The sequence below is a fragment of the Xenopus tropicalis genome, chromosome 1 (assembly GCF_000004195.4).
Source record: "Xenopus tropicalis strain Nigerian chromosome 1, UCB_Xtro_10.0, whole genome shotgun sequence".
Lineage (NCBI taxonomy): Eukaryota > Metazoa > Chordata > Amphibia > Anura > Pipidae > Xenopus > Xenopus tropicalis.
Window position 1 is genome coordinate 24054010 of NC_030677.2, and position 23177 is coordinate 24077186.

The 23177-nt window shown below is 41.9% G+C and overlaps 2 long non-coding RNA genes across 2 annotated transcripts; both read right to left on the minus strand.

Moving 5' to 3' along the window:
* Positions 1 to 731: 731 nt before the first annotated feature.
* LOC105946260 lies at positions 732 to 3336 on the minus strand. Its single transcript, XR_001169784.3, has 3 exons — positions 3297 to 3336; positions 2493 to 2629; positions 732 to 1021 (listed from the first exon to the last, which is right to left on the minus strand). It is a non-coding gene; the product is annotated as an uncharacterized LOC105946260 (long non-coding RNA).
* Positions 3337 to 3375: 39 nt separating this feature from the next.
* On the minus strand, positions 3376 to 18922 carry LOC105946261. The gene is made up of 3 exons (XR_001169785.3): positions 18748 to 18922; positions 6156 to 6225; positions 3376 to 3465 (listed from the first exon to the last, which is right to left on the minus strand). It is a non-coding gene; the product is annotated as an uncharacterized LOC105946261 (long non-coding RNA).
* Between the last annotated feature and the right edge of the window lie 4255 nt (positions 18923 to 23177).

Consider the following 23177-nt stretch of genomic DNA (forward strand, 5'->3'; position numbering starts at 1 on the left):
GTTATCTGGTAACGAGTTATCCAGAAAGCTCCTACACACAGCAGTACTCTTTCCCATAGTGTCCTTTGTAAATACACATCTATACTACTTTGCTTTATCATTTGCACAATGGCGGCAAAACAACCCAGATGTCTTTGGCAGCCTTCAGACAGTTTTCCAAGACCCATTATCTGGAAAAGCCTTGGGGGGGAGAGCATTTTGTCACTTTATTTCCCAAAACAGACCTCAATGGCTCCAATAGATTTAAATGTCGCAACTGTGCTGGCCATGGGAGATCCTGAACTTCTGCTTCATGTTCCTCAAACCAAAACACTTGCTTGTGTGTACAGGGACGTTACCTTTTTGAAAACTGGCATCTGTTATTAGTGACATGTGGGCGACTTGGATATCTCTGTTACCTAAAATGTCCATATGTTGGGTGATAAAGCAGCCCTGGTTAGTAGAGATCTTCAGTCAGCTGATACAGACTTGGTTCTTGGGTATTTAGATAGGCCACTACCGCCCCATTCACTATGAGATTTAAGACCTACCCAGCAAACATTCCACCATTAGACCCGCTTCTCAGCCATGACATTTTGGAAATAAACCTCTTGTGTTAGTGCAGTGTTTCAGGGATGAACCCCTTCCTCGGTTACTCAGGAACATGTCAGCAATAAACATCTTCAGGTACAAGGATAAATCCCTTCTTTAACAATTTGGGTGAAAACAATAGTCACAGACAGCCACAGATGTGTAGCTAGCAAGCAGGAGCCTATGTGTTTGGCAACTCACGCTACACATAAGAGATAAATGCTTTAATGAATAATAATTGAACAGAAAAATTAAATAAGAATTAACCTGTGAGACAAGTCTGTTAAACAAGCCAGTGGTCAGGGCAGGCAGCAAACAGAAACCAGTCCTTGAAATAAGCCAGAAGTCTGAAAAGGTAAGATGGGGACTGGAGTACAGAAACACGGTAGGGACTCAGGGGAACCAGGAAGGGACTCAGGAACACAAACTTAAGACTTCTAGAACTCGGAACCTAGAACAAGGAAAATGGCTCAATGATTCAGCAAGGAAGAAGCAAGGAATGGCCCTAAAAAGGCCATTATTAGCTGTATTACATATACCTGGTCTTAAGGGTGAATACTTATGGGGTGATTAGTCAATCAACATAACATGAGCTTTTTTTGTTCTCTAGTTTATTTTCTTTGGTAATTGATTTGGCCCTCTACCATAAATTTTGGCTTTGTGCCTGGCATGGTGCAGAGGGACTGGCGAATTGCTAATGTGGTTCCGTTATTCAAAAAGGGATCCTGTTCTCAGCCTGAAAACTATAGGCCTGTTAGTCTGACATCACGGGTAGGAAAGCTTTTGGAAGGGGAATAAGGGATAGGGTACTTGAATACATTGCAAATCACAATACTGGGAGTTTGTACCAGCATGGTTTTATACGTAACAGAGGTGGTGAGCAAAAACCTCACAAAATTGGAAAACTGAAAATTGCAGAGTTATGTACTTTGGTAGAAATAATATAAATGTGAGTTATACACTAAATGGTAGTGTGTTGGGGGTATCCTTAACAGAGAAGGATCTGGGGATTTTGTAGATAACAAGTTGTCTAATTCTAGGCAGTGTCATTCAGTGGCTACTTATTGTACAGCGCTGCGGAATATGTTGGCGCTTTATAAATAAATGTTAATAATAATAATAATAATACTAAAGCAAATAAAGTGCTGTCTTGTATAAAAAAGGGCACTGACTCAAGGGATGAAAACATAATTTTACCCCTTTATAGGTCCCTGGTAAGGCCTCACCTTGAGTATGGGGGGCAGTTTTGGGCTCCAGTTCTTTAAGGAACAGTAACACAAAGAAATTAAAAAGTATCAAAGTAAATAAAATATAGTGTAGTGTTGCCCTGCACTGGTAAAAGTTGTGTGCTTGCCTTAGAAACTCCACTATAGTTTATATAAATACCCTGCTGTGTAGCCACAGGGGCAGCCATTTAAGCTGAAAAAAGGGAGAAAAGGCACAGGATACACATCAGACAAACCCAATTATATTCCACAGGACTTACCTGTTATCTACTATGTAACCTGTGCCTTTTCTCCTTTTTCAGCTTGAATGGCTGCCCCCGTGGCTACACAGCAGGGTATTTATAGTTATATAATTTAATTGAAAATTTATAAACATATCAGATAAAATACATGTCTGTAGTTTTATTAATAAAGTTTAACTTTACATACAGCACAAAACAGCTGAACTTGGGGCGGAATCTTCCATGTGCTGAAGGTAATCTTTGAAGAAAAGGAAATCCAATCTAACAATTAATTATAAAGGTCAAGAGCACAAATCTGATTATCCCTAGTGAGAAATACTGAACATTACTTAATAAAAGCAAAATCCTGTCTCTAGTATTTAATGTGCCAAGTGTAATAACAGAAAGCAAATAGAGTTGTGTGGACCAAGAGACATTAGAGAGGAGCTAGCAATAAATAGTTTTTTTCTCTCACCTTTAAAACTAAAGGGAATGCAGAAAGTCATGAATTCTGCCGTTATATCCATGCAGCCCCCTGGGGGGATTCTCACCTTAAGGCAGGAGGACTTGTTCTCGTAACACTGATTATTAGCCTCATAGGCACCAACAGACCTATGGAAGCAAGTATTGCGGAATTGAACTGTTTCCTTCCAATTAAAAATATTAATGTATTTCAGGCACAAACAGGTTTTGTTTTGGGGTAGAGATGAGTTATTCCACTTCTTAGGGGTGGGTTAAGGGGGACAAGAAGTGGGGATTTCAAAGACTAGTAATTAAATTGAGAAGGGCAGTGACAGTAGTAAAAGAAGAGCTGACAACATAAAAGTAAAAGGGATATAAGTGAGGGGTACGAATAATGAAGAGAAAGGAAGAGCAGAACATTAAATAATGAACAGGGTCTCCCACAAAAATATCTTTGGAGGGTCCCGGCACGCAGAGCAGCCCCTACCCGGCCCTCTCTCCACCTGCTGTCTGCTCACGTCCCCTGCTCCACTCACACTAGGGTAGGTGAGACAGCGGCTGGGGAGAGGGAACATCTAACTATAGAGAAAGCAGACCCCGCAGCCCAGGCCCCCAGGCTCTCCCCTGCAACCTCAGGGTCTGCTTCCTCTATAGTTACACCACTGTAATTAGGGCAAGTAGATTATAAGCGGGGGAAGAGAAAGGCAAAAAGTACAAAAAGTAATTCAAACTGGAGTGAATGGGAGAGAAGGACAGAAGGCAAAAAGGCAATGGGAAATGCAAAGTGCTGAGCAGGACAGTTGAAGGGGAAGCTTACCTTTGGACTAACTTTTAGTATGTTATAGAATTGCCTGTGCTTAGCAACTTTTCAATTGGTCTTCATTTTTCATCGTTTTTTAATTATTTGCCTTCCTCTTCTGACTCCTTATATCTGTCAAATAGAGCTCACTGACCCCGGCAGCCAAAAAGGCTATTGATCTGTAAGGCTACAAATTGGTATTGTTACTTTTTATGACTTTTCTTTCTATTTAAGCCCTCTCCTATTCATATTTCTGCCTCACGTTCATACTGCCGGCGCTGGATTTCTAATCTGGGCTCCCCGAGCATCAACCCCCCCCCCCTCGCATACCGAGCAATGGAGAGAGGTCCCCATTGCTCCGTATGGGAGCAAAATGGCAAGATTTTGGTGCATGCCGCCCCCAAATTTGTGCCGCCCCCAAATTTGTGCCGCCCTACGCCCGGGTCTTTGTGGCCTCGCGACAAATCCGGGCCTGCATACTGCTGCCTCGTTGCTAGGTTAAATTGAACTCTAGCAACCAGATAGCTGCTGAAATGAATACTGGAGAGCTGCTGAACAAAACGGCAAAATAATTTAAAAAATCTCAAATAATAGAAAACAAAGACCATTGAATAGCATTCTCTACTCATTACTAAGGTAATAAAAGGCACTAAGTTTGCCCAGAAGCATAAATCCATAGCAACCAATCAGCAAGTAGAATTTTCTGGTCACCTGTTTTAAAGCAAACATCTTATTGGTTGCTATGGGTTACTGCTCCTGGGCAAACTTAGTGGCTTTTACTACATTTGGGTGTAAACCTGAATATAAATGAAAAAAAAATCATAACAAATGAAAAAAAAGTTGGTTTAGGACAAGACCAATGTACAAATATAGCTGTATAGGTTTTGGTGTATTTGTTCACCAAAACACATGTAAAATATGTATGTTTTTCAGTATCACCTTGGCTCCTGGGCAGTAACCCATGGCAACACTCTCATTGCTCTCATTGCTCTACCTGTAACCGGCTGAACTTGGCTAATCACTGTTTGGTTGCCACAGGTTACTGCCCAGGTACGAATGTTCCCAGTGTTGATAAATAATCCCTGATTGCCAAGAAAACTTAGGTCCCTCGGGAGCCATAGCCATATGGCAAATCTACATCAAAATGAATTGTATGTGACATTTTCAGTTCCGGTGCATTTGTGGCAACTCATTTACACTGACTACAGGAATTCTGCATGACATTTTGGAAAAAAAATATCAGATTTATATTTTGAGAATGAGTCGGTGGCTCTGTAGCGTTGTGACCCATATATTCTGTGTCAGCAGGAATCTCCTTGCATTAGTATCGGAGAAAGCAATAAACGTGTAGGTGTTCTGACAGCGCTGAAACCGTACGAGATTCTGCCCTTGGAACAGACAATTGCTGAAAGCTTCGGCGTTGGCACAAAAAAGCCTCTGAGAATGTCCCTGAGAGACGGGGATGTGGGCCTCTGTTCAACAGCAGCAAGAAACATTCCTACCATAACATTTCCAAGATAAAATACATATATACAAAAGGTTCAAAGGGGAAATTGTAGTATATATATAACATTTATATTTAATAAATCGCCCCTTTCATAGCTAATGACACGTGGGCACCGGCGCCTCTCCAGCCGCTGGACCTATAACCTGCTTCTGTGGAGAAATCATGATTAAATGGTTACAAGAGACACGGTGGTATGGATGGCACACACTGTACATCCAGATTAGTGTTCTGCCAATGAATTATAGGTCATTGTTCCGGGTCATCCTGCCTCTTGATCATGCAGCACCAGTACAAACCGTACGTACAACAAACTGGCACCGCCTGAACTCTGCTGCCTAATTCAGCTTGATGGAAATGTTACACTGACACGCCAGCTTTACTGCACCCCATGCAGCACATTAAATAGGGCAGAATGCTCACCATGTAAAACTATCAATGATAATATATCTGATTTCCGACAATATATATATATTCACATTCCAGTATCTTATTCTGCCTAGTTGCTAAGGAAAACAAGACCCTGGCAACCAGATAAGTGGCTAAACAAACAAATAACTGAAAAACCACAAAAAATAAGGGATGCGCAGAATCCCGTATAACTTTATTTATAAAGCGCTACAAAGATATGCAGCTCTCTACAATCTTACAATATACACAATTACACACAGGAAGGACAAGTGTTATAATAAATACAATAAATAAGTATAAATACACAGGGAGTAAGTGCCATGGGGTGTGAGACACAGTAGGAAGGAGGTCTCTGCCCCGTAGAGCTTACAGTCTTAAGTTTGTGCACTTTTGCTAGAGCAAATGAAATAAACACCTAAAGACTGTGTCCTTTAGATTGTAAGCTCTTGTGAGTAGGGCCCTGTGATCCTATTTTACCCTGTAACCTTTGTTTGTTAAATTACTGTAAATTTAACATGAAAGCACTGTGTAAGTTGCTGGGGCTCTATAAATAAATGATAATGATGTGTTAGATATTTTCTTTTCCCAGATAAGTTGCCTTAATAATGGCCGAGGCACTGCCAAAATTAGCTCTCTAAGATATTCAGCCTTCCAATGGACCAGTCTGCTCTGGTGTCAAAAGAATAAACTTTACTTGTTTATTTTGCTATGTTGTGTGAATTGAAAAGTGCCAGTTGTGGGGAAAACCCTGCTGTGAATAAAACACAGGTATTTACCTGCTTGATGTTACACTGGGTGTAGCTGTCTCTTCCTTTGAAAAAACAAGTATTGCCACCTCCGCCATGTAAGTAAATTCTCACACTATATAATAATTATTAGGGATGCACCAAAGCATCTCTAATAATAACCTTCTTTGTGTTTGGCTGTTCAGCAAAGTTGACGACTATAGGAAATGAACTTACCTGTTATTGTGAAAAGTTTTCTCCTTTGAGCCACATTTCAATTCTCCGTCCTTTTCAGATTACAGAGTGCCTACAAGAGTGAGATAAAATGGAATAATATCCTGTGATCTATATTGACAACATAAAATCTAAAAGTACTTTGAACACTTTGCAAACTCATTGTGGACTTTTCCTCACTAGTCTCTCTAACATTAATACACCAATAATTCAAGGACCAACTGTCCTAGTTGCGACTAATGGAAGAAAGTGCGATCATTACAAAGATAGTAAAAAAAAAATGCTCATTAAATACATTTCCCGAAAATGTTTTTATAGTTAATTAAAGGAAAGGGAGAAAATACATATTTGTACCATTAATGCAAGTCTAGGAGTTATCGCTGTTATAGAATAAAATAAACATTATTAATGTATAATATCTGTGCAAAATAAGCATTTTCATAGGGGATAGTGAATAGCAAAGCATCATTTCAGGTGAATGTCTTTATAACAGGTTTATAGCTTCCCAGTACTGGTATAGGACTTGTTATCCAGAATGCTCGGGACCAAGGATATTCCAGATAAGGATCTCCATACCTTAAGTCTACTAAAAAATGACTAAAAGATTAATTAAACCCAATAGGATTGTTTTGCCCCCAATAAGGGGTAATTATATCTTAGTTGGGATCAAGTACAGGTACTGTTTTATTATTACAGAGAAAAGGGAATCATTTAACCATTAAATAAACCCAATAGGGCTGTTCTGCCCCCAATAAGGGGTAATTATATCTTAGTTGGGATCAAGTACAGGTACTGTTTTATTATTACAGAGAAAAGGGAATCATTTAACCATTAAATAAACCCAGTTGGGCTGTTCTGCCCCCAATAAGGGGTAATTATATCTTAGTTGGATCAAGTACAGGTACTGTTTTATTATTACAGAGAAAAGGGAATCATTTAACCATGAAATAAAACCAATAGGGCTGTTCTGCCCCCAATAAGGGGTAATTATATCTTAGTATATAGCTAAGATATATATATCTATATGTAAGAGTGCACCAGGTATGGGCATTTGCCCTTAAGCGCAGGACTAGGCAAAATAATGTTTTAGTGCTCCAGAAGGTAACAGCTGAGCTTTATCTTAAAGAGAGTGGGGGAGCCTCCAAATAAAAATAATTTACTTCAACATTTAAGTCCTGTGTTTTGTGGACCTTCATCACACATTATATATACAGCTTAGCTGCTGTGCTATTGACACAGGGGAATCCTAAAGCTATCGTCACCCCCTGACCAGGCGGTAGCTTCAGGGTTCCCTTGGCGCCCAGCGTCTATAGGCGCCACACACTTGCACCTAAAGAATCGGGTGCAGATGTCACTCACACAACGAATGCTGGAAATGCTCCTTGCTGGGCAAGCGTCTGGGTTGCAACGAAATGCATACACAGTTGTGGTAATTTTGCTGAATGAGGCTCAACTGCGGTAGGTGCAGCGCAATTGCACTAGTGCACCACTCTTTTGGTACTGCAATGGTGCTGTAACTCAGGGAAAAGATACTGCACAATGGGGAAAAATACATGGCAATTGCGCTCAAAATGTAACTTTGCTTCCTGCTCTTACAGGCACACATGTATCCCAATACATATAATATGCTATAACTACTATATAGATACAGGTATGGGGACCTGTTATCCAGGATGCTCGTGACCTTGGGGTTTCCGGATAAGGGGTCTTGCCAAAATTGGATCTCCATATCTTGAGTCTACTGCAAAATCATTGAAACATTTATTAAACCCAATAGGATTGTTTTGGCTCCAATAAGGATTAATTATATCTTAGTTGGGATCAATTACAGGTACTGTTTTATTATTACAGAGAAAAGGGAATCATTTAACCATTAAATAAACCCAATAGGGCTGTTCTGCCCCAATAAGGGGTAATTATATCTTAGTTGGGATCAAGTACAGGTACTGTTTTATTATTACAGAGAAAAGGGAATCATTTAACCATTAAATAAACCCAATAGGGCTGTTCTGCCCCAATAAGGGGTAATTATATCTTAGTTGGGATCAAGTACAGGTACTGTTTTATTATTACAGAGAAAAGGGAATCATTTAACCATTAAATAAACCCAATAGGGCTGTTCTGCCCCAATAAGGGGTAATTATATCTTAGTTGGGATCAAGTACAGGTACTGTTTTATTATTACAGAGAAAAGGGAATCATTTAACCATTAAATAAACCCAATAGGACTGTTCTGCCCCCAATAAGGGGTAATTGTATCTTAGTTGGGATCAAGTACAGGTACTGTTTTATTATTACAGAGAAAAGGGAATCATTTAACCATTAAATAAACCCAGTAGGACTGTTCTGCCCCCAATAAGGGGTAATTATATCTTAGTTGGGATCAAGTACAAAGAAAAATAAAAAAATAGAACAGGAGATGGATTTCCTATAATTCCGAACTTTCTGGATAGCGTTTTTTTGGATAACAGATCCCATACCTGTAGTGCATGGCAATTGCTACTTTGTATGCAATAATAAGGGGTCTCATTGACAAGCAAAGCTATAGAATGACAAATGTTTGTAAAAAAACGGTTCGAAATCAAATGCGGGGCATATACAATGCATGGTGTAAATACCAAACCCTGGCATTTAAAGTTTATCATCGATTATAAGTCAGAGTCTTAATGACATGACATGATCCTTAATTACATTCCATGTATTTCAATAGCAGTGCATACATGAGAATGCAGAAAATAAATAAGGGGCCACCTTAAAACTAGTTCCCCCATTATTTTGCTTTGCCGGTGAGTGACAGTCGACATTAGGCAGGGATGGGGCTGATGTTTGACAATATCTCGTGTAAACGCCGTAAAGATTCATTTGTCAAATAACTGTGATTTGCTAAATAATATGAAATGCTTATTGCGGCTTCATTGGGATCCACCGCACACATCTATTATAGTAATTATACCCGAGTGCCACGCAGGCAGCCCACATGCAATTAAGCTGTCACTTTGCTGCTGATGTCGGGAGGATATTGTCTGTTCTTATAAGGAAAACAGATGACAAATATGGTTTCCACAGACAATGCTGTACATCTGCTGTATGAATGGAGCGAGAGTAAATAGGATTCCATCGCATATGCGCCTTGTGGCTGAGATTTACCAAGTTATAGTAGGCGGCACTTGTTTTGAGAACACAGTATTTCTGCCTTAATGTGTTTTTTGTTCACTAAAGTCATAACACTGTGGAAATAGGAAACCGGCTTTTATTGTTGGGCATGAAGCAGTATAATATAGTGCTTATTTACTAATCGCACAGGAAATATGTGTAGACTGAATTGGCTGCTGCCTAGGGCACAACACAGTGGGGGCAAAACTGAGAGATGGGCACCGGCGCAGGGACCACAATCAGGGGGAAATGAGACTGGAAAGGAGAGAGAATGGCAGCAGTAGGAGAAGAGGGGGTTCCAGTAATAAGCAGCAGCAGCAGCAGACCAAGTAGAGAGGGGGTGCAAGTGTCCATTGGCAGGGAGAAGAATGTTTGAGGGCCAGGCCTTGGGCACCAATAGAACTGGGCCCAGCACTGGGGTTGAAATTGCCATGTTCCTGCACCCGTGCCAGCCCTAAATTAGTTTTGTTACTGATTGCACCTGGTCCTGCACTTTGCCCGCAGATCTTTGCACTACAAAATGGCGTTCAAAGACTTGTGTCTGCTGCACAGTTACAGCCCTGCCTGCTGTATTCTTAAGGGTCAGGCCACGGGAGTCATATAGATGAACCCTCCTTAGGTTGCACCATTACTGATATGCCAGTTGCAAGTGATTTGTTCATGAATGATGCACTGTGGACAATGCTGGTACCTGCACATAGGGCTGGAACTAGCGGTAAGCAGAGTAGCCAGGGGCCTAGGGCTCAGGGGCAGCACCCTGCAAGTTACCAGGGGTGGCAAAATGCTGCTCCTGGTAACTTTAAGAGATTAATTTTGTTTTTTTTAAACTGGATATTCAGCTCTTCTAGTGCAGGGAGCACAATTGCGCCATCTCCATTAGCAATACCAACCCCTGGACCCCCTCTAGCGCTGAGGATTCGGCATCGCAAAAACTACCTCAGGCAGCATTAGGGCTAGAAACGCAAGCGTTTGGGCACAATTGTTGGACGCCGTAGTTTCCAGGGAGAATGACTTTTTTCACTATTTCTTTTGTGTGTGCATTGGATTGGCCTTTAATAAAACAATGTTTAGTGAGTGTAAGGGAGAGCTGCCCCTTGGCGCAATGATAGTCTTTACCTAATCTTGTCCCTGGCACAAGTGCTTCCTGCTCCCCTGTCAGTCTGTAAGGGGCGGCGGGATAAACAGCATGAAGCTGCTGTGCTGGGGTGGTTTGCCTCCTTACACAGAGAGACTCTCTTGTGGCCGGGTTGCAGGTTTTTATATGGCTGGCGATGGTGTTTTTTCATTATTTACTTTCTGTCAATTTGTTTGGAAAATGGACATGCTGTGAGTACCTGAGGGTTGTGCTGTGTGCAGCTGTAACAGTTTTGGGGGGTTAGGGGTACTAGGGCCTGGGCTGCAATTACACATTTTCTTGCAATGTAATTGCAATTTGTAATACCCTATAAATCCCTCCCTTCCCTGAAGCTCTGTACTGCCTGATTCACCCTTATAAGGATTGTCCCTCCTGTGCCCCACTCATATTCCCACCCACTCTGCCCATTTCCCTGCCCCCGAGTGACATCACCTCCCATGCCCCACCCAAAGGCTGGTATTTAATTACAAAAAAGGTGGCTACCATAGGGGGGGGGTGAACTGCGACTTTCTGAGGGCAATTGGGTGTACTGGGACTGAGGGGGTTGGGTGGGGCTGGTGTGCCATGTGATTATTTGGGGGGGTAGTGTTGGGCTGGACAGAGGGGGGATATTGGCCACTGTGCTATGACTACTAAGATGAGACGGGGGGAGGGTGATGATTAAAGTAATTGCCCATTGGGTGACAAAATACCTTGGTCTGACACAGGTTACAGCATGCATGAAAGTTTTAAGGGGAGGTCCACCTTGGATAGCCATGGATGCGATGTCCTTGTTGGTCAGCCTGTCTAAAAATACATGTTCCCAGCCAGACTGCAGTAACAGAAAGGAGCCCTGGAATAGAATCCAGCACATTCTTGGCTCCAAATATCTTGGGGATTGTCTTTGGTTTGCACAAGTCTGGTATGGCTCCCACCAGTTGATGTTCCATCACAAACATTGTAAGTCCAAGTTAAATCAAGGGCCGTTTCCCAGTTTTCCACATATACTGGAGAGTGCTCACTTTGTTCACATCATTGACTAATAGACAGTTAAAGAACGGAGGATGGCACATTGGTCCTAGATATTAATGGACCTGTGTCTTACCTTGTTATGAGTCCTAAACAACTGTGGGACCTAAAGCACTTGAAGCGAAAAAGCCCAGTGCATTATGGTTGATACTCTGTGCACCTATAAATATGCCTAAGAACGCTGAATCTAAATATGCTGAACTTGTGAACAGTTTAATGTAAATAGAGGGATAGTTTGTAAAATTGTAATTGTTTAAATGCAAATTAAATACCGTTCTGAAAAGTTGTAATTAGGTTCAATGAGAGACAGAATAATATCGCTGCAGAGAACATCCCTGAGACGGGGTGAAAGGTGATGTATGGCAAGTGAATAATGATTTTAGCTTTGCTTTCTTGCACAACTCCCTGTAGTCTTAGCAAGAGGAAAGGGAATACAATCTATGCACCAATCAGAACTTCTAACTGAGAAGTAATTACTTTAACAGATGAAGATAACTGCAAGGGAGGCTAGCAGGGGACAGGCTAATTATACCTTCAGATTAGGAAGAAAGTGGCTAAAGAGGAATTATTGGAACCAGGACACTTGCCTGAAGGAACTGTGTATAGTAGGGTACAAGCTTGGAGTCTCTCTATCAGGGCAGCCATTGGTAATTGTAGCCAACAGGCCACCTGGGATCTCTGGATAAGCAAAATGGGGCTTCAATAAAAATAAAATGCTCATTGCACTCACATTCAAGACCCAGATCTGCTCCAACCACAACACGATTATGCTAACACTCCACCCATGGTCCACCCAACCCCACCCACTCTAACACAAACCCGGCCTCTTTCACAACCCACAATTTCTGCCTTGGTGCCCCCCTCTGTCATGGGGCCCTTAACTGCAGTACCTCCTGTACCCTAATAGCATCCCTGCTTTCTATGGATAAATCACTGGTTGAAGATGTTCACTCGGCTCTATAGGATAACCATAGTTATGAGTATATGTTATTGCCTACTGGATAGAAGACCTTCTGATTAAAGAAAATGTTTATATCGTATACTGTCTGTCTCTCAGAGATAGGTGTTTGAACCAAATTAACAAACAGACTCACACCAACAGGGGGCGTTGCATTCATGGGGTGTCTGCATTCTAAGACTTAACAAGAAAGGGCACATTATACCTGCTGTTTTAGGAACTTCACACATTGTTTTCCCAATAGTCCATTGAATAGTCCATCTTGTCTTGTGTGTTGGTAGTGTCTTGTGTGCTGACACAAGAAACACTTAAAAATACAGGTAGAAACTAACATGGAATGATGAATGTTTTTACCCAGAACTCTGTACCATCCCGGCCTCCACAAGAAAGCTTGCAGTTGGTCCTTGCCTGGCAATAATAAAATAAATATATCTTTGAGAACTGGGAGTTTGTTGTCAACTGCAGAATGAGAGGCCATCACAGACATGGAGAAGATCTGCCCATGGAACCCATTATTTTGAGCTTAATGGTGGTTATCTCAGTTATTCTCTGTGCAACATCCATGCACCAAAAAACCAATACCACGCACAGATATTGGAGCTGTAGGGCTTTCTATATGAAAATTGACTGCTTTTCTAACTGACCATGTAAATGAATATGGATCATATGGATCCATTATTTACATTAATTACAGAAACAATTTCTCAAATCTCAAACTTTTTTTTTACCCGAAGGCATCACAAATCTATCATAGTCAGCACCCAGGCTTCAGCCATCTACAATGGAACTAATGAAATTACAGTAAGGGTTATGGATAACCATAAACATTGCTTGAATATATATATATAGCCTACATAGAAAGTCGTACCCATTAAAACTGGAATTCATTTTGAATGGCTATCCATCTTGGTGCAGAAGTCATGTGTGGACAGGAGAGAGCACACTTGGTCCTTCCATGGTCCTTCCATGCACCACTTGGCCAACACTACACTGCCAGCCCTTGCTTACATAACCTTTACAGTCTAACTGAAGTATAATTTGTCAATGCCACCGAGTGTTCCTAAACAGTTTCTCCATAAATATATAAAGGATACAACATATAAACCTTTCAGAAAGATAAGATTTGGGTTTTCAAGGCAAAATAGCTAATTAAAGCCACAGTTAACAGACGCGATGAATACCATCTAACATGATAAAGTAGGGAAACTAAATCTTGCAAATGGTGACAGGGCCACCTAATGGAAAAGCAGATTGTGTTGTCTACAGGTAATTGGCTTTCTTCGTGTCTGGGCATACAATTACAGTTAGCAAAATGGTGAAAACATGAGTTGCTCATTATTAAGTGAATGTGGATACCGGGTGAGATACCTGGGGGGGTGGAATTTAATTGTGGGATGGTATAAAAAAAAGCTATAAAAAATAAGTGGGCTGTAAAGATTCTAAGAGAAAGAAGGTTTTTGCTTAAAGCTCAAAGTACAAATTGTGCTACGGCATCTCTCTACTGCAGGGACTCTGCAAGATCAAAAAGTAACATGTACAACCTACAGATTGTAAGCTCTACGGGGCAGGGACCTCCATCTTCTTGTGTCTTTGACTCTTAACTTATTGTAACTGTACCTTGTATTTATTGTTATACTTTGTATTTATCTATTATTATCTTAATAACCCCCTGTTTGTATTAATGTATCCTACTGTACAGCGCTGCGTACATAAGTAGCGCTTTATAAATAAAGATATACATACATACATACTTCCGCATTCCAAGGCTTAGAGGTGGTCCACCAGAAATCCACAGGGGATAGACTGGTGGACCGCGATCGACGTCTTGGCCACCCCTGATGTGAACATTTTCAGTAAATGGAACATTCCATCCTTGTTTTTAGGGTTTATGTCTGAGTGCAACTGCATGTCCGCTGTCTCAGCTAACACAGGCTGCTCTGGGAACCCTGAAGCTTCCACTACCTTTGAGGTTGTTGTAAATCCAGGGTGCAACTATGTAGAAGAGCAAGGAGTGACTTTAGACGCATGAACCTTTAATGATCTGCAGTATTGCTTTGTAAATGACCTCTCTTATCTTAAGTCCTTCTCCTTCTGCCATTCCAACAGATGTTTCATGTGTCTTTCTCATGCTTGCCATCGTTTATATATATTTTTGCACTTTCTATTTCCACTTGTAAATAAAGCTGGTCATACATTATAAGATCCGCTTGTTTAGCAAGCTCGCCAGATGAGAAGATCTTTCCCCAATATGCCCACCCAGGGTGGGAAATTTCAGCCAGATATCAGTTGACTAGGCCTGTTGGAGGGCCTAAAGGTCCCCGTACACGGTAAGATCCGCTCGATTGGCGAGATCGCCAAGTGAGCGGATCTTCCTGATATCCCCACCTACGGGTGGGCGATATCGGGGAGCTTGAACTTAAAAAAAAATAATCCGATCGTTTGGCCCTGGAGTCAAACGACCGGATTATATAGGCGGCAATGGGGCAGTCGGTTCGGGGACAGCATCAACGAGCTGATGCGGCCCCCGATCCGACTGAATCTTTTAACCTGGCCGATTGATATCTGGCCAATTTCAGGCCAGATATAGGTCGGCCAGCCCGCTCGTTTCTGCCCCTAAATGGGCAGATAAGCTGCCAAGTCGGTCCAAGGGACCGATATCGGCAGCTTCTATCGGCCCGTGTATGGGGGCCTTAACACAGGGGCAGATGAGATACCGAATTGGTCAAATCAGCATTTTAAATCTGCCTAGATTTAGCCGCCTAAATTGTGTTTTCAAAGATTACAATTCTGATTATAGAGTATTTTACAGCTGGACTGGCCCACTGGATAAAACCCATTGGGCCATCCATTGAGATGGGCGGGGAGGGGTGTAGCTGGTGGATGGCATCTGCAGCAGCAGCAGTGGGGGGGGATTCGGGGGATTGATGGGGTGGTGGTCACTGTGGCCGATGGTAGCAGTAGCCTTTGATAAGGTCCAGTGGGTCCAAGGGTCCCAATATGATGCTTTATTATTTGTAAGTATATTATTTTTATTCTGTTTAATCCTGTGACATCAGAATTATGCTTTAGTGGCCCCCAGAGGATTGCAAGGAAATCCCAGATGTATCCCAGTGGTATCCCAGACTGATGGCTGTATCCCAGACTGATCACTGTAGTCATTTGTTATAGCAGCTTTCTTAATATTATTAGAGTGAATCAAGATGTGGCGCCTCTTTATATATCATAATCCACAAGACAAAAAAATCCCCTGACATAGATCATTCTTTATTCTGAGGCAATTCAGTTGCTGCCATCTCTCTCTGATAATGAGTTTGTGGAGTTTTCGGATTTTGTTTTATACCCAGTGAAATCTTTTTTGTGCAGAAACACAAAGAAAAATTTAATTTTTCATATTTTTGTGCCGCTGCAGAAAAGTTGGTGGAAAAAAGTTAAAATGTCGGGCCGGTTCTTGGGAACGGCGGAGATAGCAAAGCAAATCACGCACAATGTGACAGCAATATAAAGTAATCACCCTTCCAGCACTAAAGCGGGGAATTATTTATGACGGTAACAGCTGGATGAAAGGCAACGAGCAGAGTGCATGTTCCTCTCACCCTTTTTAAACCAACAGGGAAGACTCTTTAATTGGAAGAGATTTGTTGAGTGGTGTGTCACCGGCAGCGGCTCGGGGTGGGGGGCAATCAGCAGATACCATGCCTGATGACATTGGTTTATGGATCTGTGTGGGGGCGTGCAGCCGCGGAGTGCCATAAAGGACAGTATTCTGAACTGCTGCATACACACAGTGACTATGGGCAGAATGGCAGAAAAAACTGTGACATCCCTTTATTGCAAATATTGTACATATGTGTGTGTATATATATATATATATATTTAATAAGGGGGGATCCCTGAACTCACCGCCAGCATGACAGTAACTCCAGGGCTCCCCTATATCAATATATGAACTTGCATGTGATTCAGAACAGGGGGCGGGACGGATACAAGTACCTTTAATAAATGGCATCATTCACCCCCTTCATCCAGTTTTGTGTGAGCACAGCTGCCCTGGTCATAAATGAGCCCCTTATGATTTAAGGTTTGCAGGAAGGACACCTAGCAGGGAAATTGGTGGCTGGGGTGGGAAAATGGGCGGACTGGGCAGGGCAAAGGGTGGTTGGGGGGCGGAAATGAGTGGAATAGGCAGGGCAAAGGGTGGTTGGGGGGGGAAATGGGTGGATGGGGAAATGGGTGGCTGAGGTGGGAAAATGGGCGGACTGGGCAGGGCAAAGGGTGGTTGGAGGGGAGAAATGGGCAGAATAGGCAGGGAAATGGGTGGATGGGGAAATGGGTGGCTGGGATGGGAAATGGGCGGACTAGGCAGGGCAAAGGGTGGTTGGGGGGATGGGCAGAATAGGCAGGGAAATGGGTGGATAGGATGGGGAAATGGGTGGACTAGGCAGAGAAATGGGTGGATGGGGCATAGAAATGGATGGGATGGGGAAATGGGTGGCTGGGATGGGGAAATGGGCAGATTAGGTAGGGCAAAGGGTGGTTGGGGGGGAGAAATGGGTGCAATAGGCAGGGAAATGGGTGGACTAGGCAGAGAAATGGGTGGCTGGGGTTGGGACATGGACAGGTGAAGTAATTAGGTGGGCAGGGTGAGTGAGCAGAGCAGAGGCTGGCCGTTATATAAAAGGGAGTGATTAATTGCAGAAAGAATCAGGGAAGGGGAAGGCATTATAGTTAGGGCTGCCACCCTTACAAATTTACCAGCAGATATATTGCTGGTAAATTTGTAATTCCTGCCCTAGCTGGCGATTTGCCATTGTCAAATACCGTCTGGGGGGAACCCCAACCTGTCAGGGGCCCAGCGGAAGCAGGGGGGGCCTGAACTACCACAAACGTGTCGGGTGTCCCTTAAAGAGGGCGAGTTTGGGGTAGGTTAGTTTTGGCAGATCAGGGGCATGTCCCTAGGGGTATATGGGGCTTGAACAGCTTTAGACAATGTATTATCGTTTACCAAACCTGTATTTGTGTGTATAGCAAAATCACAAAATTCAGGAAAAAAAATTCTCAACTTACAGTCTAAGGTTGCGTGACAATTACAGCAAGGATTTGGTTCAGCCAGGCACTCAGGGATTCAACTGAATCCTGTCAAATAAGCCTCATACACAAATCAATGCTGGGATTTGCGTATCACCATTATTTATATTAATATTTAAGCGAAATGGAGGGGCGGTGGGAAAGCCTCCTTTTCCCAACACTTTAAAGGAGACATTTCATATCAACTTCATATTCAGTTATATAATTCATCTTTCTTCAATCTATGTAATCTTGCAGAAAAAAAACGATTTGAATGCATTTTACCTGCTAAAATCGTTTTTATATCAGAGCTGCAGAGAGATCTTCACTCCTCTGAAGCTAAACTGAAATGAGAGATGGGAGTGTCTCTTCATTCTCCCACAGGAAATGGTCACAGCACTGACTGACAGGCTGAACTCTGCTGTAGCAGGGAAACCCCTCCCACTCCCTGCCTGTGTATCTGTTACCAGTCTGCACATAGCTGTCCTGTGCTGCTGCCTGATCTTTACAAGTTGCAGGGAGTTGTTGCAGGAGAAAATGCAAAAAAAACCCAGCTTAGGTATCAAAGTACAAGTTGCAGGGAGTTGTTGCAGGAGAAAATGCAAAAGAAAACCCAGCTTAGGTATCAAAGTACAAGTTGCAGGGAGTTGTTGCAGGAGAAAATGCAAAAGAAAACCCAGCTTAGGTATCAAAGTACAAGTTGCAGGGAGTTGTTGCAGGGGAAAATACCAAAAAACAGCCAGTTTAGGTATCAAAGTACAAGTTGCAGGGAGTTGTTGCAGGGGAAAATACCAAAAAACAGCCAGTTTAGGTATCAAAGTACAAGTTGCAGGGAGTTGTTGCAGGGGAAAATACCAAAAAACAGCCAGTTTAGGTATCAAAGTACAAGTTGCAGGGAGTTGTTGCAGGGGAAAATACCAAAAAACAGCCAGTTTAGGTATCAAAGTACTAGTTGCAGGGAGTTGTTGCAGGGGAAAATACCAAAAAACAGCCAGTTTAGGTATCAAAGTACTAGTTGCAGGGAGTTGTTGCAGGGGAAAATACCAAAAAACAGCCAGTTTAGGTATCAAAGTACAAGTTGCAGGGAGTTGTTGCAGGAGAAAATGCAAAAAAAAACAGCTTAGGTGTCAAAGTACAAGTTGCAGGGAATTGCATGTAAAAACAAACACATTTCTTTTCATTAGGTACAGTCTATAGAATAGACTCCTTTAGTATCAAAAACGTTTTTTTTGGCAAAATATTATTTTTCAATAAAGAGATTTAAGAGGCTTACTTACCAGGATCGAGTCCCAGACGCTGCCAGCCAAGTGAACAGCTTTTCAGGAGGGCTGGGCGGGGCTGGGAGCAGCACAAGAGAGCAGGACCCCAGCGTGACTGACGTGGGCGGGGAAATGACATCACCAAAGTCCCCGCCCACATCTCACGCCCACTCCTCTCTCACTGGCTGCAGCGTGTCAGTAGGAAAGAAGCTGGGGCCGGCGGCCCGAGCTGAAGACAGAGACTTTGTTCTGGCCGGAAGCCCTGTGGATGGGAGGGGCTGCAGCGTTTCAGCAAGGATTTAACAGCCTTCTTGAAGAGTAGGTAGAAAATAAACTTTATTGTATTCAATTTTTCTGTGTTAGCTGCTTTTTAAGATAAAGTGAAAAATTATTGTATATGTCTCCTTTAAGGCAACAATGACCGTTCACCCAAAGTGCATTGTGAGCACTTAATGGGATGCTCAATTATACAATATAGATATATATATTAAATAGGCTACATAGCCAAAATAGCATTGCGTAACCATGTTCTTTACTTTTCCAGAGCTGGTTGCAAAAATAAAATATCCCAAGCAGCACACACTCAGATTAATATTTCTATAGATCTATAGAGTCGTATAAAAAGCTGTGACAGAGGGACTGTAGGCAGGCGCCCCAGGGAGTGCTGGGTAAAGATGGATGGAGGCCCCTTTCTTCTATGTAGAACCTGGAATTATTGTTGGCATTGTTCTAGCCAAGCTTTGTGCTTACTAGGTCAGAGAATAGAACTTTAATAAGTCTATAAATCTATGTACTCCCAAGTGGTAGTGCTTGTCGTGAAGGCTGCGCGGTGTCAGAGTTCTGGTTCCCATTGGGGACATTAGCAATACTCTGAGCTGATTGTAATGCTATTGGGCTGTCCATTCTTATCCTCTATAAGGATCATTCTTCTATTTCATCTCACAAACAGCCCACTTCTAGACACAAGGTATTAAAGGGGTTGTTTACCTTTTAACTAAAGTAAGTCAATTTGCCATTGGTCTTTTTTTAGTTATTTAGCTTTTGTTCAGCAGCTCTCCAGTTTGGTATTTCATCAGCTCTCTGGTTACTATGGTCTTATCTACCAGGCAGTTGTTTGAAAGGGAGATAGGAATATGAATAGGGGACGACCTAAATAGAAAGATAATTAGAAAGATAATTAAAGGGATTCTGTTGTGATATTTATGGGGTACTTATTATTTCTAAATTACCCTGTTTACATAACAAATAATTCACTCTACAATTTAAAATTTTATTCTTTAACCAACAAATGTGTTTGTAGCTGTAATATTGGTGTGTAGGCGCCATCTCAGTGCATTGTGCCTGAGTCTGAGCTTTCAGCCAGCGCTACACATTAGAACTGCTTTCAGCTAACCTATTGTTTCTCCTACTCCCATGTAACTGGAGGAGTCCCAAGCCGGACTTGGATTTCTTACTATTGAGTGCTATTCTGATACCTACTGGGAGCTGCTATCTTGCTCCCTTCCCATTGTTCTGCTGATCGGCTGCTGGGGGGGGGGGATATCACTACAACTTGCAGCGCAGCAGTAAAGTGTGACTGAAGTTTATCAGAGCACAGGTCACATGGCTGTGGTACCCTGGGAAATGAAGAATATGGCTATGTGAAATTACAAAATTAAATATAAAAAAATCTGTTTGTGAAAAACAGATTTCAATGCAGGGAGAAGCTCTATTAACTGATGGGTTTAAAAAATAAAACATGTTTCCCCATGACAGTATTCCTTTAATACAAAATAACAATTAAAATGATAGCCTTACAGAGCAATAGTTTTTGGCTGCCGGGGTCAGTGACCCTCAGCTTTCGGCTGCTTATTTTATATGGTTGCACAGAGCTGATTCATGCTGATTCTTCTATAAGAAATGAGTCCTGTTGGCTGTGTGCAAGTCACTGGGGAAGAGGCTATAAATTGGGAGGCTGTGTGTGAGGCTCCGATCTGCTGCACTTGCAGTTCCAAGGCTGCCGTGACTGTAACAAATGTGATTCCCTGTAATGTATGCCTGAGCTTTCCGGGCCCCCGAGGATGAACTCAGGGAGATCTGTGCTACACAATGTATGGTTTTCTACATTGCAATATACAAGGGCAGCTGATAAGCACTGAAGCTCATTAAACCCCAAAGGTCATTTACACTGGCTATGCCCTGTGCCCTGTATTGGGCAAACCCTCTGTTCTCTGTTGCAAGCTATGTAACACTTTAAGGCACCCCTAAAATCCCAGCTATACAGTAGAACATGGGTTAAATGGAGCCCCTGTTATATTGTGGAGGATAATGCATTTTAGGAGGTTGCTTCACAGGGACTTGGGATCCCCATAGCTCTGTCATTGTGGCGCTAAACTTTCCAAAAAGCCATGGTACCATATGAGACAAAACAAAAGGGGAAAACATATAAATTAGGGATTACTGGGCCCAACAGAAAAGATTGTCTGTGTTTCTTTAATATGATTGAGCATTTTAAAGGTGCGTGGGTACATCCAATGCAATGGAGCTTGGTGCAGGGTACAACTGGTGGTTGGGGAGAAAAAAAACACTATATATAATAACTATAGGATCTGCTGGACCTTATCCCTTGTTTAAAGTAGGTTTTTCAAATTCTAGCAGTTGTTAATGGCAATTTTGCATCAGAGAACAGACCATAGGAAGCCACAAGGAACCCTCAAACAGCTGACAGAGGAGCCCAAAATGGATTCTCCTCTTTATGTCTCTGCATTTGTGTTGTGACATTACAGTTCTGAGTCAATCAAAGAATGATTCCTTGTTCTGATCTCTATACTGAGCTGAGCAGGGACCAGTTACGCACGCTTGTGGGGCACAACAGTGGAAGTCTTTAGTTATCTATCAGTTATCAGCCATCTGAGGGACTACCTCCAGCTAACTGCACATAATGCTTTCTATGGTTAGAACAAATCCATTTAGAAGGGTCTGTTCTAAATAGATTCCAAGCCCCTTTACACCTTTAAGCCTAGGAGGAACTCTTCTTCCTTGATCTAGAGTGCAAGCTCCAGAGGTGCCCCTCACAGGGTTTGCTGCTATTCTGCCTCTGGCAATTCCATTACTTCTTTCACATTCATATTTCATCTGCATTGGACTATATAGTAGCCATTTTCTAGTTATTTAGCTGCTGTCAAAAACCATATCCCAGCATTAAATGTGTCAAATTAACAAAGGAAAAATACCAACTTTACTGTCTTTGGCTCACTTCAAAATGTAACATTCTAAATATTATTTGCACTCAGCCTGCTTGACGCCTAGTACAGGTATAGGATACATTATCCAGAAACCTGTTAACCAGAAAGCTCCGAATTACGGCAAGACTGTCTCCTATAGACTCCATTTTAATCAATTAATTCAGATTTTTAAAAATGATTCCCTTTTCTCTGTAATAATAAAACAGTACCTGTACTTGATCCCAACTAAGATATAATTACCCCTTATTGGGGGCAGAACAGTCCTATTGGGTTTATTTAATGGTTAAATGATTCCCTTTTCTCTGTAATAATAAAACAGTACCTGTACTTGATCCCAACTAAGATATAATTACCCCTTATTGGGGGCAGAACAGCCCTATTGGGTTTATTTAATGGTTAAATGATTCCCTTTTCTCTGTAATAATAAAACAGTACCTGCACTTGATCCCAACTAAGATATAATTACCCCTTATTGGGGGCAGAACAGCCCTATTGGGGTTATTTAATGGTTAAATGATTCCCTTTTCTCTGTAATAATAAAACAGTACCTGTACTTGATCCCAACTAAGATATAATTACCCCTTATTGGGGGCAGAACAGCCCTATTGGGGTTATTTAATGGTTAAATGATTCCCTTTTCTCTGTAATAATAAAACAGTACCTGTACTTGATCCCAACTAAGATATAATTACCCCTTATTGGGGGCAGAACAATCCTATTGGGTTTATTTAATGTTTAAATCACTATTTAGAAGACAAAAAGCATGGAGATCCAAATTACAGAAAACCCCAGGTCCCAAGCATTCTGGATAATAGATCCCATACCTGTACCAGTTTACTATGAAAATACAAAGGGCCAATTGCTGCCAAGCCAAATATGTTGAGTTCTGCCTTTCTAACCATATACCCAGTATTTAACCATCTTGTTTTCAGCATTTATCACATTCGCATAGATTTTCTAAGAACGTGGTTCCAAACCTAGCTGGCAAGAGGAAAGCAAGGCATTCAACATCTATAAAATATGTTTGCTGTAAATGATTTGCTGCCATGGGCACGGCTCTGAAGTAACAGATCTATACTTTACTTTCTATGAGAATAAACCCAATTGAGGCAGGATTACAGCACCACCTAGTGCAGCACCATGAATTATTCATACTCAGACAGCAATGCAGATGCACAGTAGGCAAGACAAATTGGGTAAAGTATTATAGAATATCTGTGTACA